The 19494-nt window shown below is 37.4% G+C and overlaps 1 protein-coding gene and 1 pseudogene across 10 annotated transcripts in view; one reads left to right on the plus strand and one right to left on the minus strand.

Annotated features, from left to right (window-relative positions):
* The window catches only part of ULK4 (unc-51 like kinase 4), a 706344-nt gene that overhangs the window by 218338 nt on the left and 468512 nt on the right, over nucleotides 1–19494 (minus strand). The gene's annotated exons all lie outside the window — the stretch shown is intronic.
* Nucleotides 1869–2678, plus strand: LOC716737 (small ribosomal subunit protein eS6 pseudogene; annotated as a pseudogene).

Genomic DNA, 19494 nt, shown 5'->3' on the forward strand with positions numbered 1-19494 from the left:
CCTCATACCTTGCCCCAAAGCCTCACATCCAGGGAGCAAGACAATCATCACAGCAAATTTCTACAAAGAGCAGAGGCTCTATCTGACACACCCAGGAGTTTAAACAGCACTCAGTCAAGCTTTGAAGCTCACCTCAAGAGCCTGCCTAGACAGAGAGACAAACATCAACTGTGCATTTTTAATAAGCATAGCAGATGCTCCCAGCCATTCCAATCAGCATCCTGATCTCAGTCCCCTCTCAGGCAACCCTGTTCAACTATGAACTCAAATAGTAAAACTATCTGGCCAGAGAATATACTCCTGTGGCCCGGCTCAATGATGGACCAACTGTATTGCCAGAGATCAACCAGTGGTCTCACCGGATAGAACAGCCCAGCCAGCTGCCTCATCAAAATTGAGAGCAAAGGCAGCAGCCCAGCCATCTAGAGAGCCCAAAACAAGCTCTTCCTTTCCTGCCCATGGCTATTAAAGGTGGCCCATCTACAATAAAAGCTAAACGAAAGAGTGAAGGTCTATCCCTGCCAAAAAAGAAAAACACCTTAAAAGCCTAAAAAGAAGGCTATCTCCTCAACTGCACAAACACCAATGCAAGAACACAAGAATTACAAAGAATCAGGAAATCATGATATCTCCAAAAGAAACTAACAAAGCTGCAAGAACAGACCCTAAAGAAACGGTCAAATTTTATAAACAGAAATACTAGAGACAATACTGAACTGAAAAATGCAAACAGGAAGCTTCAACATCAGGCTCCTTTACACTGAAGAATCAGTGAACTTGAAGATAGAACATCTGAAATTATCCAATCAGAGCTGCAAATAAATAAATATATAAGAGTGACAAAAGCCTATAAGGATTATGGAATACCATGAAGAGACCTAAGAAGAATTCAAGAAAAAATAAAAAAGAAAGAAAGAAAACCAGAAAGCATTTTTAAAGGAACTAATGGCTGAAAACCTCTTTTAATTTAGGGATAGATGCCAACATTCAGGTAGAGGAAGCACAGAGGTCTTCAATCACAGTAAACCAAAAGAAGAGTTCACCAGGACACATAATCAAATTATGAAAAATCAAAGATGAAGAAAATATGCTGAGAGCAACAAGAAACACATTACATCCAAGGGAGTCCCAATACAATGTCAGTAGTAGATTTCTTTACAGAATTCCTGCAGGGCAGGAAAGAGTGGGATGATATATTCAAAGGGCTGAAGGAAAAAATGCTGCCAAACAAGAATACTTTACCCTACAAAATTGTCTTTCCAAAATGAAAAAGGAAAACTTTCCCAAACAAATGCTAAGGGAATTCATCACCACTAGGCCTGCCTTACATGACTGGCTAAAGGGAGTTCTTTAAGTTAGAACAAAAAACCACTAATAACATAAAACACACAAAATCACAAAACTCAATGGTATAAGTAATATAAAGCCATATTCAGGATACTTTAGAACTCTAATGGTGAAATGTAAAGCAGTTTTACTCCTAGTATGAGGGTTCCAAGGAAAAAAACTAATAATAATAACTATAGCTAAAATAAACTGTTAAAAAATGCATATTACAAAATGATGTAAATTCTGATATCAAAAACATAAAATGAAGGGGAATAAAATTGTAAAGCTGTATACAAAGTTAAGTTAGCAGCTTGAAACAGACTGTTATAAGATGTTCTATGTAAGTCTCATGGTAATCACAAAATAAAAATGTATAGTAGCCACACAAAACAAAAATAGAAAAGAGTCAAAGCCTATCACTATAGAAAACCATCAAACTGCAAAGGAAGACAAGAGAGGAAGAAAGAAACAAAACAACCATAAAATAATAAAACAACAGAAGTCTGCTTTTTTCTGTGGCACCTCGGAGGTGTTTAGCTGCTTCAAGATGAAGCTGAACATCTCCTTCCCAGCCACTGGCTGCCAGAAACTCATTGAAGTGGACGATGAACGCAAACTTTGTACTTTTTATGAGAAGCGTATGGCCACAGAAGTTGCTGCTGACGCTCTGGGTAAAGAGTGGAAGGGTTATGTGGTCTGAATCAGTGGTAGGAACAACAAACAAGATTTCCCCATGAAGCAGGGTGTCTTGACCCATGGCCATGTCCGCCTGCTACTGAGTAAGGGGCATTTCTGTTACAGACCAAGGAGAACGGGAGAAAGAAAGAGAAAATCAGTTCATGGTTGCATGGTGGATGCCAATCTGAGTGTTCTCAACTTGGTTATTGTAAAAAAAAAATTAAAAAAAAGGAGAGAAGGATATTTCTGGAGTGACTGATACTACAGTGCCTCACCGCCTGTGCCCCAAAAGAGCTAGCAGAATCCACAAACTTTTCTATCTCTCTAAAGAAGATGATGTCCGCCAGTATGTTGTAAGAAAGCCCTTAAACAAAGAAGGTAAGAAACCTAGGACCAAAGCACCCAAGATTCAGCGTCTTGTTACTCCACATGTCCTGCAGCACAAACAGCGGTGTATTGCTCTGAAGAAGCAGCGTACTAAGAAAAACAAGGAAGAGGTTGCAGAATATGCTAACTTTTGGCCAAGAGAATGAAGGAGGCTAAGGAGAAGCGCCAGGAACAAACTGCAAAGAGACGCAGACTTTCCTGTCTGTGAGCTTCTACTTCTAAGTCTGAATCCAGTCAGAAATAAGATTTTTTGAGTAACAAATAAATAAGATCAGACTCAGAAAAAAAAAAAAAAAAACAGAAGTCCTTACCTATCAATAATCACCTTGAATGTAAACGGATTAAATTCTCCAACAAAAAGACCACAAAACTAGACCTAACTATAAGCCACCTACAAGATACTCACCTCACTTTTAAGGACACACACAAACTGAAAGTGAAGGAATGGAAAAAGATATTCCATGCAAAGGGAAATGAAAAGAGGGCAGGGATTCTTCTATTTATATTAAACAAAACAGACTTTAAACCAAAACTACAGAAAGAAACAAAGAAAGATGTTATATAATGATAAAAGGGTCAATTCAACAAGAGTATATAACAACTGTAAATATATATGCACCCAACATCAGAGCACCTAAATTGTATAAAGCAAATACTAAAGGATCTAAATGGAGAGATAGACTACAATGCAAGAATAGTATGAGACTTACCCCACTTATAGCAATGGACAAATCATCCAGACAGAAATTAATAAGAAAACACTGGACTTGAACAACACTTTAGACCAATGAACTAACAGACATATGCAGAACAAACATCCAACAGCAACAAAACATACAATCTTCTCAAGCACACATGGAACATTCTTCAGGATAGATTACACATGAGGACAAGTCTTGACATGTCTTCACGAGTATTCACAAATTTAAGAAGACTGAAATAATAACATGTACCTTTACCAACTAGAATGGTATTAAACTAAAATCCAACAACAGGAGTAATTTTGGAAAACTGACAAATACATGAAAAACAACACGTTCCTGAACAACCAATGAGTTAATAAAGAAATTAAAAGGGAATTTTTTAAAAAATTGAGACAAATGAAAATGGAGATACAAAGTTCTAAAACTTATGGGATACAGCAAAAACAGTTCTGAGAAAAAAAGTTTATTGGATTAGTGCCTACATCAAAAGAGAAAGGTCTCAAATAAACAACTTAATGTTGTGCCTCTAAAAAAAAAAAAAACACACTAAGCTCAATTTTAGCAGAAAAATAAAAAATATCAGAGCAGAAAACAGAGAAATAGAACTAGAAAAGCAATACTAAAATAAACTGAAACTTGTATTTTTGAAAAAATAAAAATTGAGAAACCTTTAAGGAAAAAAAGAGATGACTCAAACAAATAAAATCAGAAATAAAAGAGAAGACATTAAACAGAAATACAAAAATCCATAAGAGACTATTGTGAACAATTAAATGCCAAAAAAATTGAATAACTGAGAAGAAAGCATGTATTCCTAAACACATATAACCTATTAAGACTAAATCATAAAGAAAAAGAAAACCTGGGCCAGGCAGTATGGCTCATGCCTGTAATCCCAGGACTTTGGGAGGCCAAGGCAGGCAGATCACCCGAGGTCAGGAGTTCAAGACCAGCCTGGCCAATATGGTGAAACCCCATTTCTAATAAAAATACAAAAATTAGCCAGGTGTGGTGGTACATGCCTGTAATGCCAGCTACTCAGGAGGCTGAGGCAAGAGAATCACTTGAACCCAGGAGGCAGAGTTTGCAGTGAGCAGAGATCACATCACAGCACTCCAGCCTGGGTGACAGAGTGAGACTCTGTCAAAAAAAAAAAAAGAAGAAGAAATAGTAAATCTGAACAGATCAACAAGGAGATTGAATAAATAGTAAAAAGTCTTCTGTCAAAGAAAAGTCCAGGACCTAATGGTTTCACTGTTGAATTCTACCAGACTTTTAAAGAAAAACTAATACCAATCCTTCACAAACTCTTCCAAAAAATCAAAGGGGAAATAATACTTCCAAATTCTTTTTATGAGCCCAGCATTACCCTCATACCAAAGCCAGACAAGGATATCACAAGAATAGAAAACTACAGGCCAATGTCTTTGATAAATACAGATGTAAAAATACTCAATAAAATGCTAATAAACTTCATTCACTATGATCAAATGAGATTTATCTCCGGCATGCAAGGATGGTCCAACATATGCAAATCAATAACATATCACATAATGAAGGAAAAAAATTATATAATCAATATATGCATAGAAATAATTTGACAAAATTCAACATACTTTCATGATTTAAAAACTCTCAACAAATCAATGTACCTCAACATAATAAAGGACATAGATGATAAGCACAGCTAACATTATATTTAATGATGAAAAAATAAAACATTTTCCTCTAATATCCGGAAGAACACAAGGATGCCCACTCTTGCCACTTATATTGAACACAGTATTAGAAGACTTTACCAGAGTAATTCGGCAAGAGATAAAAAGAAAAGGCATTCATAAAGGAAGAAGTGGAATTGTTGCTGTTTATCAACAATATGATCTTGTATATGGAAAACCCTAAAGATTCTACCATATAAAACTGCTAGAACTAGTAAATACAGGCTGGGCACACTGGCGCAAGTCTGTAATCCCAGCACTTTGGGAGGCTGAGGCAGGAGGTTCACTTGCAGTCAGGAGTTCAAGACCAGCCTGGTCAACATGGTGAAACCCCGTTTCTAATAAAAATACAAAAATTAGCCAGGTGTGGTGGCACACACCTGTAATCCCAGCTATACAGGAGGCTGAGGTGGGAGAATTGCTTGAACCTGGTAGGCGGAGGTTGCAGTGAGCCAAGATTGCACCACTGCACTCCAGGCTAGGCAACAGAGGGAGATTCTGTCCAAAAAAAAAAAAAAAAGAAGAAGAAGGAGGAGGAGGAGAAGGAGGGGAAAAAGAAGAGAAGAGGAAGTAATAAATACAGTTAAGTTGCAGGATACAATATCAACACACAAAAATCAGTAGCGTTTCTATACACTAACAACAAACTTTCTGGAAAATAAAAAAAAAGTCATTTACAATAGTTGTAAAAAAAATACTTGGGAATAAATTTAAGATGGTGAAAGAATTGTACCCTGAAAACTATAGAAAATTAAAAAGAAAAAGAAAAGAAATTAACAAAGACTTGGATAAATGGAAAGATATCCCATGTTCATGAATTGGAGGAATTAATATTGTTAAAATGTCTGTTCTGCCTAAAGCAATCTACAGATTCAATGCAGCAATCTCTAATAAAATTTCAATAGCATTTTTCATAAAAATAGGCAAAACAATTGTAAAATTCAAATGGTACCACAAAATAAATTCATATGGAGCCCCCAAATGGCCAAGGCAATATTGAAAAAAAAAAAGAACAAAGCTAGAGACGTCACACTTCCTGATTTCAAACTATACTGCAAAGCTATAGTAACTTAAAAAGCATGGTACTGGCATAAAAATAGACACACTGGTCAGTAGAACAGAATAGAGAGCCCAGAAACTAAACATTTGTACCAGCTGACTTTTGACAAAGGTATCAAGAACATATAATAGGGAAAGGACTGTCTCTTTAGTATGTGGTGCTGCATAAATCAGACATCCATATGTAGAAGAATAAAACTGGACTCTTATCCTCATCCTATATATAAAAATCAGTTCAAAACTACATGACACTAGTCTGGGCAATAACTTTTTAGATTTGACCTCAAAAGTGCAGGCAACAAAAGCAAAAATAGAGTTACATCAAAATATAAAGTTTCTGCACAACACAGGGAAAAAACAACAGAGTGAAGAGATAAGCTACAGACTGATAGAAAATATGTGCAAGCCATACATCTGATAAGGGGTTAATATACAAAATACATATGGAACTCAACAGCACTACAGAAGAACAGTTTAATTTAAAAATGAACAAGGAACTTGAATAGACATTTCTCAAAAGAAGACATACAAATGGCCAACAGATACATGAAAAGATGCTCATCACCAGGGAAATAAAAATTAAAACCACAATGAGATATCACCTTACATCTATCAGAATGATTATTATAAAAAGAAAAGCAAAGAAAGAAAAGAAAAGAAGAGAAACCTTGGCAAGAATGTGGAGGAAAGGGAACTCCTGTACACTACTGGTGAAATGTAAATTAGTATGACTATTATGAAAAGCATATGGAGGCTCCTTAAAAAAATTAAAAACAGAATTACCACATGATCCAGAAATCCCACTTCTGGGTATTTACCCATAAGATTTGAAATCAACACACTGAAGAGATATATGCACTCTCATGTCCATTGAAGCACTATTCACAGTAGCCAAGTTATAGAATCAATCTAGGTGTCCATCAGCAGATAAAAGGATAAAGAAAATATGGTACATACACATAATGGAATTTTATTCAACCTTAAAAAAGAAAAAAATTCTGTCATTTGTGACAGCATGGATGGACTTAGAAAGCATTATGCTATGTCAAATAAACCAGACAGAGGAAGACAAATACCGCATGTTCTCATATACATAGCATCTAAAACAATAAAATACAAAGAAGCAGAGAGTAGAATGGTGGTTACCAGAGACTGAGAAGATGGGCAGAATGGGGAGATGATAGTCAAAAAGGTACAAAATCTCAATTAGACAGAAGAAATAAGATTTTTTTCTTTGACATATAATGCACAGCATGGTGAATATAGTAAATAATAATGTATACTTCAAAATCACTAAGAGTATACATTTCAAATATTCTCACCACAAAAAAATAGGTATTTGAGATGATGAACATTTTAACTAGCTTGATTTAATTATTCCACATTATATTCATAAATTACAATATCACTTTGTACCCCATAAATATACAACTATAATTTGTCAGTTTACAATTTAAAAAATTAAAATTAAAAAAAGAATGTTAAACTGAGATAATTCAAAACCTGAGAAAAGTTCACTAATTTGGCAATTTCCAGGCCACTGATAACTATCATTAGTAAAATTTGCTAGGTACTGTGGACTGAAGTCAGACTTCAAGTTACCAGATCTTCCATGTTGCATTTTCCCACATACCATGTAAGTGGTGACATATTTGCTCCCCTACTGTTTCAGAATTTGCCCAAAGAAGAAGTTAGGAAATAGGAAGGGAGGAGAGAAGGAGGGAAGAAAAGAGGAAGGGAAGGAGGGAGGAGGGAGGAAATGAAAGAGGGAAAGAGGGAGGGAGGCATGGGAGGGCAAGAGAGGAGGAGGGAAGAAGGAAGGAAGGGAGGGAGTGAAAGAAGGAGGGAGGGAGGGCAGGCAAGAAGGCTTAAACCTGGGTTTGCATAGGGCTGACACTACCAGTGGTCCATAGTTCCTAAGGGTATGAAGAGAGAGGAAGCAAATGCTGTTAGTCTCCCACCTTACCTAGTGGACTACTAATGTTGGTGAAGTTCTGTAAACAGGCTAATACATGATGCATTTTACTAAGTGAAGAAATAAATCTAAAAAGAAGCAAAGCAAGTCAAGGTAGAAACTTTTGGTACGGAGGGGAGAAAAATTAACACTCCCCTATCTCCCTACTTTTATTCTTCTCCACATATGAGCCATGATCAAGACAAGATATTCCATCTCCAAAGAGGTAGAGTGAAGTTTAAAGATATTGCCAAGTCTGTGTTCTCCAGAGTAAGACTTTCCAAGAGATCAAAATGTCAGTGGAGATGGATGTGTGGCTCTTTCTGTCTTCATCTTCCACTAAGAAGGCTGGTGACAATATGGCATAGCCAGAGGCCTGACCCCTGGGAAACACTAAGCCATTCCTTTTTTTTTTTTTTTTTTCCTCTTTCTTTTCTCTCTCCTCTCTTTCATCTAGAGCCAGTCTACCTGTGGCTTAGATCAGCTCTGCTTTAGACTACTGGGCAAATACATAGCTCTTCATTTATTTATTTATTTATTTATTTATGACTCTTGCCTCTTCTACTGGTTGTAGCTGATACACATCTACTTGAAAGGGTGAGGGAAGCTTTCTTACATGAAAGTATTAACATCCAAGACTGAAGTTTAAACACTGAGGTAAATATACAGGGAAAGCCAAAGCCACCTTTGTCTCCAGACTAGCAGGTAGGTATAGGAAATAGAGAAATGTATACCTCTGCATAATGAAAAGGGCTTCTGTGCTTTGCATGTCTGTTATCTCTCTCAGAGATGCTGTTGGGATGCATCTGGGATAGTATGCTAGTACTTCCCAGTCCTCTGGTCAAATGCTACCACAATAATTTCTTAATATTCCATCCCAACATCTCTAAAAGAAGCCAACATTCATTAATTCAAAGAACCCAAGAATTATTTTGCATTAATTATAACCAACTCCTAAAAAATCCAAGACTTATTTTGTATTAATTATAAGCAAATCCCTAAAGGAGTCTCTCCATAAGTTATTTTTTTCAAGTGTTTAATGTTCTGAGAATATTAATATACATGAACGGTTCCCAACTCCAATCATTGTGTTCTTATTATTAGTTTTTCACAATGTATTAGAGAGCTAATATAAGAATATACTTTGAATTTCCAAGCTTTAGAAAGTGCTTTATATCTTATTTTTAATGATTTGAAAACACAGCACTCTAAATCAAAGGTAACTTTCCTACACAGAGGCTTTCTTCTGGCTAATTTTATATTTACATCATGCAAATATGTGGTCACTTGCACTAGGGTTCGTTAAAATCAACCTAAACACACAATCTTGAAAAGAAGTATGAAAGCATTTGTGAAATTCAATGTGGGGACATAATTTGTTCCCGAACTGATCAATGCTTAACCACTAAAATCAGAAGTCACATTAAATCAGTTAAGTTAAAAAGTCTGTTTTTAAACTGAAGAACTTGGAGGGTGAAAGTGGCAATGCCTGTCTTGGACATACTGACAGGTTATAAATGTAAGTGTCTGTGAACTGTGGGATTCTGAGCCATGGAGCACCCAAGGGCATGCAGCCTCTTCTGGCCAACGGTTAACAAGCAGCCCCTCACATACAGCATGGTCCCACATGACAATATGACCAAACATCTATGAGATTAAACATTTCTGAACCATCTCAGTGTAAGATTTGCCTCTGCTATTTTAGCCCTGCCAAGCACGGGTCTAACACGCTCACTAGGTTGGCATAAGTGCTACATACAAGACCACATAGGTGTCTACATTGTTCTTGTCACCAGGCCAATACCTTTCAAACCAAGCTCTGATCCTCCTCCTGCATTTGTTCTCCCAATTCTGCAGTCCCTTTGGCCAGGAGCTTTGGGTTTGGCTTCTTTACCTGAAATCCTCACCCTCATCCGTGGGTCCAAGATCCAGGGTCCATGGGAGTTTAGCCTTCCCTAGTCAGGGGAAGGACATCAAACACGTTTAGCTCAATGAGTACGATGAGCTAATTCACAATTCTGGGCTTTGCTGAAGTAAAGTACCCCATCAAACTCTATAATCTGAAAGAACTTGATGAATCACATGCTGAGACTTCTCAAATAAGGCAGAAGCTAATGTTTCAACAAAATGTTTTCTTTCAAAAATCTGGAGAGTCTCTGTATTCAGTATATTCCTTTTGAATTACTTTCCTAAGAAAACTTAGTATATGAGAGTATCTTAAACCAGCCCAGCTCCCTTCTGAGCCCACAATGGTCTCAGGATCCTCCTTTGATTAGCAAAGATCATTGTGTTGAATTATTCCAAGCATATAATTTATTCTGGTAGCCTGTCCCAAGGGGCTGCCATGCCCTTTTCTGGTTTAGGCGGAAATCCTGAATTTTTGCAGCATGGCCAAAAAGAAGTCCAAGTTACATACTTGAGAGTGAAAAGTTTCAGACAGGATGAACTCAATTGTAAAATTCCTGAAAGGAGAAGTTTAACACTTAAGGGATTTCTGCACTGAAGATAACACTCATTTTGACTACTCAGAGATAGCTCTAGTGGCTTAGGATTAATTTAAGCAAATATGGCTGGAAGGATTTTTGTGAGAATACAGAAAGTAGGAGTGGCTGGTAATTTCATACTCAAAACTTAAGATACAATGTTATTTATGACTAATTCAAAAACTAAATTCTATTATTAACTCAAAGTTACATAAACTTACTTTCCAATTATGTCCAGGTAATAAGATGGTTAAGGAATGATTGATCATATATTCCAATGCCCAGGAAAGTGCTAGGAAGAGAGAGTAGGGTGGAGATGCAGAGAAGAAAATCCTCTTGGGGTGGGGGTGATCTCTCATCAGCAACACAGCCTGGGGTCTATCCCCAAAAGCCTCAAAGCTTTATCAATTCAATTCCAACTTTAATTCAGCACTTGCTGAATTATAAGAGATTTTTGCAAGCTGGGCAATGAACTGGAGCACATCCTGTAGAGCCCTACACCTCGGAAAATCTTCAGCCATTCTCCTTTTTCTTCCCCTGTCATCTGCTTCTGAGATGGTAAGTAAACATTGAGGAGAAAATCAGCATCACTCTTTCATTCACTGGTTCATTCGCAATACACTAAGCATTTATAATGTAAATTTTACAATGCCGGACTGAAGGAATTACAAAAAAACATAACGAATAGTCCCTTCCCTTCACAGACCACATCAATATATTGGAACATGAACTGGATCACAGGATAAAGCACCAGTTGGTGCTGTTGGTCAAAGATGATGATCAACAGGAAGGCAGGGAAAGCTCTTGTGGGGAAGGAAGGACTTGAAGTGGACTTTGCAGGCCATCCGGATTTAGACAGATAGAATGGAGGAAGAAAGGCAAAATAGGCTTGGTCAGTAAACAATGAGAAAGACTCGCAGTTGGGATTTGAACATGCTGTATTTACGCAATTGTGGGAAGGCTAGGAGCCAGGGCCTATGAAAAACAGCAGTGAGAGGCAGGGCTGAAGAGTAGAGAGATGTGGCGTGCAGATTCCTAAGACTCCTAAAGGACAGGAGACCCTAGATTTTAACCTGTAGGCAATGCAATGTGGCAACAATTTCTCCCATTGCTTTCTTATTATAAAAGCAATATATATTCATTATAGACAAATTCCTATTTTTCATTTTTTCTTATCATACTCTGTAAAAATTCAAATAATACTAATGTGTATATTTGTATATAAAAGTATCTAACAGACAATGAAAAGTTCAAGGGCATCCCATCTCCTCAAAATGTACCAAATGTAAAAGTTTGCTATAGATTCTAAGTATATGAGATATTTGTAAATACAGATATATTACACATGGGATATATTCTATAGCTTACTTTTTTTTCATTGAAGAAGACAGTTGACCCCTGAACAACATGGGTTTGAACTACATCCACTTGAATGCAGATTTTCTTCTGCCTCTGCCCCTCCTGAGACAGCAAAACCAACCTCTCCTCTTCCCTGTCCTCCTCAGTCTACTCAATGTGAAAATAAAAATGAAGGCCTTTACCGTGATACACTTCTACTTAACGAATATATCTTTTCTTCCTTATGATTTTCTTAATAATATTTTTCTCTAATATTGTATTAGAGAGTTTTATTTATTGTATTCTTTAGTTTTTGTATTCTCTAGTTTTATTGTAAGAATATAGTGTATGTATTAGTCCATTCTCACACTGCTAATAAAGACATACCCAAGACTGGGTAATTTATAAAGGAAAGAGGTTTAATTCACTCTAGTTCTACAGGGCCGGGGAGGCCTCAGGAAGCGTTCAATCATGGTGGAAGGGGAAGCAAACATGTCCTTCTTCACATGGCAGCAGCAAGGAGAAGTGCAGAGTGAAGGGGGTAAGGCCTCTTATAAAGCCATCAGATCTCATGAGAACTGACTATCGTGAGAACAGTCTGGAAATAACTGCCCCCATGATTCAATTACCTTCCACCAGGTCCCTCTCACGACATGTGGGGATTATGGGAGCTACAGTTCAAGATGAGATGTGGGTAGGAACACAGCCAAACCGTATCAGTGTATAATACATAAAACATACAAAATGTATGTTAATAAACAGATTTACTTTATCAGTAAGGCTTCCAGTCAACAGTAGGCTATTAGTAGTTAGGTTTTTGGGTGGTCAAAAGTTACATGGAGGCTTTTTACCATGTTGGGGGCTGGCACACCTAACCCCCATGTTGTTCAGGGGTCAGCTATGTATAAGAGATATATTACCACATTTTAAACATATAACTCATTGTTTTAATTTAAACTGCAGTGTCCTGTTGTAAAAATACAAACCCTTAATATTATTAACAATGCCTAGGCAGAGAAACAGTGAAGTTCAGGTGTCGGAGGTGTTTGAACCAGACTGACTCCGTCTTGAATAGGGTAAGATAAGGCTGAAATCTACTGGGCTGCATTCCCAGCAACTTAGGCATCCTTAGCCTCTAGATCTTTACGGTTAAGGGAACAGATTAGTAACATTTACTAAACAGACCTAGACCCAGGAATGTCCTGATATCCCAATGTCTTGAGAACAAAAGAATTCCTAATTTTGCTTTAAAGATAATATTGATTTTTGCAAAATACAGTAATTAAGAAAATTAATCCTTTATCACAAACCCTTGTAGTAGAGCACATGATCCTATGATTTTGTTGTTGTTGTTATGCTATATATAAACAAGCATTGTACCTAGGGTGTGTGTGTTCCTCCGCTTTCTTTTGGGAATGTCCTACTCTGTCTATGGAGTAGCTATTATTTCGCTACTTTACTTAATAAATTTGTTTTCACTTGGCATTGTGGACTCATCCTGAATTCTTTTTTGCGTGAGATCCAAGAACCCTCTTTTGGGGGCTGGATCAGGACCCCTTTCCAGTAACACAGGTACCATCCAGTTACTGTGCAGCAGCCAGCCTGCACAAGGGCACTGGCTCCCAGGCCACAGCCAGCTGTTTCCTTCCCTTGGCACTTCAGAAAAGGGGCAAGGAGAGAGAAAATGGCATCCTTTTGAGAAACATATTTTAACATTTGAAAACTGGGAGTGGCAGTGATGGTGTCTTATTTCAAGGACAGGGGAGCCAGAAGCTGGGTTACAACAATATAAAAAAGAAAGCTATGGCCAGAGAGGAGAAACCTGGGGGCAAGGGGCTTCAGGGGTCAAGTTTAGGCCCTCAGTTCCAGATGTACCTGGGATATAAAAATAGTTCTTGCCTAAATGAAGACAGTCTCCTTTTCACTTGGCTATGGTGAGTTAAGTTTCTAATATGAGCAGATGAGAGTCCTAAGCAACACAATGACTGGAAGTTGTTTTGTTTTTTAAATCTTCTAGATTAGCAGTCTCCAGTTGTCAAAATTCAAGTTACTTTCTTGACCCCATACATTTTCCCTCCCTTTTCCCTTTCTTTCAATCTGTCTGTTCAGAGTCAGAAGTCTTACAGCAGTCCCGGTTACCTTCCTCTCTCTGCAGAGAAGTACTTTCAATTCCTTTTTTAAAAAAATTTAGTTCACAGAGAGCTTTACATAGTTTATTCTGTTGTTCAGATTTTTTAATTTTTTAATTTTTGTGGGTACATAATAGGTGTAAGGTGTATATATTTATAAGTTACATGAGATATTTTGGTACAGGCATCTGATGTGTAATAATCACATCAGGGTAAATGGTGTAGCCATCACCTCAAGCATTTATCCTCTGTGTTACAACTAATCTAATTATATTCTTAGTTATTTTTAAATATACAGTTAAATTAGTATTGACTATAGTCACCCTGTTGTGCTAGCAAATACCAGATCTTATTCATTTCTTCTCTTTTTTTGTACCTGTTAACCATCCCCACTTTAGCCCTACCTCCCACTACCCTTCCCAGTCTCTGGGAATAAGATCATTCCACCATATCTCCATGATTTCAATTGTTTTAATTTTTAGCCCCCACAAATAAGTGAGAACATGTGAAGTTTCACTTATTTTACTTATTTTATTTACCTCCATCTCTTTAAATAACACATTTGCTCTGCTGCTTCCAGATTTTTTGAGTTTTAAGCATTATCTACTGACTTCCTACCATGGAATATGAAGACAGAGCTCTCTTTCCGCATCCCCACCTCATATGCAAACTGTTTCCACCCCCACACCCCCATTTGGTTATCTCTTACTTTTGCTCAGATTGATATTCAGTGATTACATTGCGGTGATTGTATGAACACTATTCCCAAGTAAATAATGTAGAATATAATAATTATCCTTTCCTGGGAAACTTTCTGTTTTCCCTGGAATTAATAGTTTCGAAGACTCAATTCTCACTTAAATGATGTTTTGAGAATCTGGAAAGCTGAATAATGCTCCCCCACCCCACCCAAAGACATCCACATCCTAATCCCTGGACCCTGTGAATATAATCTTACATGGCAAAAGGGACTTCGCAAATGTGATTAAGCTAAGAATCTCGAGGTGGGGGATTTTCCTGTAACATCCAAGTGTGCCCATTATAATCACAAGGATCCTCATCAAAGGGAGGCAGGCGACCAGGCTGAATACTAGGAAACGTATGATACAAGCAAGAAGTTGAAGTGATGCAAGGAAGGGACCAGGAGCCAAAGAATGCAGGGGGCCTCTGAGGCTATTCAGCTTGGTTTTTCAAGGCAAGGAAACAGAAGCCCCCAGAAGGAATGATGTCCCGACAATACCTTGACTTTGGACTTCTGACCTGCAGAAGCTTGTGGCTTTTCTACTATGTCAAAAGGAAACTAATATGAGGAGGGAGCAAACGTAATTTCTTTAGCCTGGTCCATTGTCTTTACCAAGAAGTTTTCAGCCACTGTTCCTAGTAATGAGATGCACTGCTGAGTCTGCATCAGGTGATGGACCAGGAACCTACAGAACCCAATGTGATATTGATAATATCAATAAACATAGGGTGTCTCCAATATTTACCAAATAAATTTATCAAATAAATTTTGGAGACACCCTATATTTAGTACATTGTTTTGTGGGAAAAATTTCATAAATCGGCACATTTTTGCTCTGTCAAAATGGGATGAAAACTATATTGTTTAAATTATAACAGAGAAAACCCCCTGGACTGGGCGCCTGGACACGTACATCCTGGTCTCAGCACTATTACACCTGAGTGACTTTTTTTTGAGACGGAGTCTCGCTCTGTCGCCCAGGCTGGAGTGCAGTGGCGCAATCTCGGCTCTTTGCAAGCTCCGCCTCTCAGGTTCAAGCCATTCTCCTGCCTCAGCCTCCCGAGTAGCTGGGACTACAGGGGCCCGCCACCACGCCCGGCTAATTTTTTGTATTTTTAGTAGAGACGGGGTTTCACCGTCTTAGCCAGGATGGTCTCCATCTCCTGACCTTGTGATCCGCCCGCCTCGGACTCCCAAAGTGCTGGAATTACAGGCATGAGCCACCGCGCCCAGCCTGAGTGACCTTTTTACACAGCCTTAATTTCCTCATTTGAAAATGGAGAACGAGCACCATGTGGTATCTGAGGTTTCTTTCAGCTGATACTTTATGAGTCACATTGTGGTAAATGAATATTATTTATCTCTAAACCTGTTAACACTCTACATAAAATTATTTCCATAAATTTTCAGTAAAGATGTATGATAACAAACTGTAACTATCATTTATAAGTCAATATTTTAAAACTAAAAATCAGACATTGGAATAACCTAGTGTAAAGGAAAGGTAGTAACAGCAAATACCTCCATGGTTCTTTCCATGTGCCAGGTACTATTCTAAGTGCTTTACCATAGCTAATGCATATCCCCTCAACAACTCCATTTCACAGATGATGAAACTGAGACTCAGGAGGTTAGGTAACTTTCCCAATGGTCTGTGCTATTACCGATTTTGCAAGCCTGCTTTCCTGTAACTAAAATGACAGAAAAGGGGAAAAGGAAGAAAATAAGATCGTCTAGCAAGTTTAAAGTGTGACTGCAACAAACAAAACCCAACAAGACCCAGATGTGTTTAAAAAGGTGTAATTGGGAACAGAAAAGCATAAGAAAGGAAAGGGCGAATGCTTCCCATGGCAAGTTGAATCTCTCCCCCAACTACAGAAATATAAAAGGCTGAAAAATAAATAAAGAAGAAGAGACAGAAAATTGTTATGGCAGCAAGAAATTCTACCTTGAAAATAAATCTGCTTTGTTAAAATCTTATTTTGCAGAAGTTATTTTAACATTTGTATACAGCAGGGTGTCTATTATCCCATGACAATCTTTTACATCAGTGGCATCTTTCTGCAATAGTTAATTAACAGCTGCCACTCAGAGTGAGTCCATTCTAGCTGATGTTGCAGGAGGTGCAGAGCAGTATTCGATATTCAACACCAGTGCTGTCAAGTAAATGACAACAATCAGCAGGGAGTGCATTTCATTTTCAGGTTTCTGGTGGAGAAAAAAAATATTAAGATGAATTGATATGCAGCTTTTACATATCAAATCTCTAAAAAAATTGAAGTCACACTGAAATCAATTCAAGTTATAAGGGGACTTCTAAATGCTCACTTAAATATGAATGTAAAAAATGAAGCTGGCAGAAATAGCCATAAAGGAAAATAAATAAGGAAACATGGCTAAAGGCAAAAGAACATAATATTCCTTCTTTATCTCCTTGCACTTCATCTCCAGATGGCTCTAAACGTATCTGACCTTTTGGAAACTGCCGTTCCTTAGTTTGCTGGACACTTCACTCTTCTGGGTTTCCTCCCTGAATATTCCTTTCCAGTTTCCTGGAGCTTTTTTCCCTTTACCCCACAATAAAGCAAGTGCACTTATCTCATAAATATCTGTTTTCCTATTAGGCCATAAATTCCACAGGGGCAGGAATATAAAGGGCTAAAAAATAGGTGCTGGAGAGGATGTGGAGAAATAGGAACACTTTTACACTGTTGGTGGGACGGTAAACCAGTTCAACCATTGTGGAAAACAGTGTGGCGATTCCTCAAGGATCTAGAACTAGAAACACCATTTGACCCAGCCATCCCATTACTGGGTATATACCCAAAGGATTATAAATCATGCTGCTATAAAGACATATGCACATGTATGTTTATAACAGCACTATTCACAATAGCAAAGACTTGGAATCAACCCAAATGTCCATCAGTGACAGACTGGATTAATAAAATGTGGCACATATACACCATAGAATACTATGCAGCCATAAAAAATGATGAGTTCGTGTCCTTTGTAGCGATATGGGTGCAGCTGGAAACCATCATTCTCAGCAAACTGTCGCAAGAACAGAAAACCAAACACCGCATGTTCTCACTCATAGGTGGGAACTGAACAATGAGATCACTTGGACACAGGAAGGGGAACATCACACACCAGGGCCTGTTGTGGGGAGGGGGTGGGGGGAGGGATGGCATTAGGAGATATATCTAATGTAAATGACGAGTTAATGGGTACAGCACACCAACATGGCACATGTATACATATGTAACAAACCTGTACATTGTGCACATGTACCCTAGAACTTAAAGTATAATAAAAATAAATAAAAATTTTTAAAAAGGCTAAAAAATAATTGCAGTAATTGGGTTATTTATTACGACATCACCTAGCCTTGCACAGCCCCTGGCTCATAGTAGGTATTCAAGAAACATATGCGGAATAACTGACATTATAACATGAGCAAAGAAGGCTTCATTCTAGAAATTTGTTGCCTGTGAGTCATTAGAAAACCCATTAATGAACATTAAAGTGTGCAGAAATAAACAAAGGTCACCCAAATGAGAACAAGCAGAGGCTACTCAGAGCTTGTTATGGCAAGAGAGTTGACCATCATTTACATTTGACGGAGACTCAAAGGCAGGCAAGGGAGTGGGAGAGTTTTATCATGAAAAGACTGAAAGGTGTCAGGTATGCACTGAATGGATGTTGTTGGCATGGAGAGGAAGCATGGAGGTAGGTGGCCTAACTAGAAGTGGGGCAACTTGTGCTATTGGTTTGGGGAGCATTTTTGTCTTTCTATAATTGGTCCTGAGTTGGAAGTATGGGCAAAAATCAGAGAAGCTAGTAGTTATTGACCAAGTACTGACCAATTTGGGCCAATTTCTGCAGAGGTTGTGGTTTGGCCTTCTGCACTAATTGCTGCAGAAGTTGTGTATCAGTGTTCTATTTTCATATATGATCTGGCCATTGATCATTTGCATACACAATCTCAAGGGAAACACTAGAAGCATATCCATTAAATTCAGGAAACGAGGATACCTACTCTCCCAATTTTTACTCAGATTTGGTAAGGTAATCTAGCCAAAGCAATAAAGAAAGGAAATAAGCTGACAATACCAAAAACAAATAGCTAAAAGTATCGTCAATTATAGATAATGTGATTGAGAACCCAGGAGAAATGAAAAGAAATTCTTACTAATCAGTATGAAAAGTTTCCTTTAATATCAACAATATCCAGAAAAAATAAATAACTTAAAAATCTCTTCATAACTAAACTACAACTTAAGCTATTTCTTAGGAATCAATTTGATCAGAAATGTGAGACCTATGTAAAGAATAATACAACACATTATGTAAAGATATAAAAGAAAAACTGAATAAACGGAAAGGTACAAGACCTTCAATTAAAAATATCTGTGAAGATAAAATCCAAATTGGCATATAATTAATACTGGTGATCAAAATCTTATTGAGATTTTTGAGGAACATAACAAAGTTATGTTTTAAAGTTCATTTGAAAAGATAAATGCATAAGAACAATGGGATATTTGTGTAAAAAGAGAATTAAGTACTTGCCCTATCAAATATCAAAATATGTTCCAATACTATAATAATTAAAATATTCTGATTCAAATACAGGAATTAAGAGCTATACCAATGGGACAAAACAGAGAGTCTAGATGTAGATAATAGGAATTTGGTGTATGGATATATGAATTCTTGCATAAACAGGGGTTTCAAATTCTATGAGGAGTAAGTAATTATGGCATAACTGCCTAATCATTAACAAAATTAAGGCTAAATTTCTATACTTCATATCATTCATAAAAACAAATCCCAGCCAGAATAAGGCTCTAAATATAAAAACAATCTCTCAGGTGGTAAAGGTTATCAGATGGCATAACAGAAAACATTGATACGTCTGACAATAAAAAAGTTTCTAATTGCTACATGACAAAAGACTCAATAAAGTT

This window comes from Macaca mulatta, chromosome 2, assembly GCF_049350105.2.
Source record: "Macaca mulatta isolate MMU2019108-1 chromosome 2, T2T-MMU8v2.0, whole genome shotgun sequence".
NCBI lineage: Eukaryota > Metazoa > Chordata > Mammalia > Primates > Cercopithecidae > Macaca > Macaca mulatta.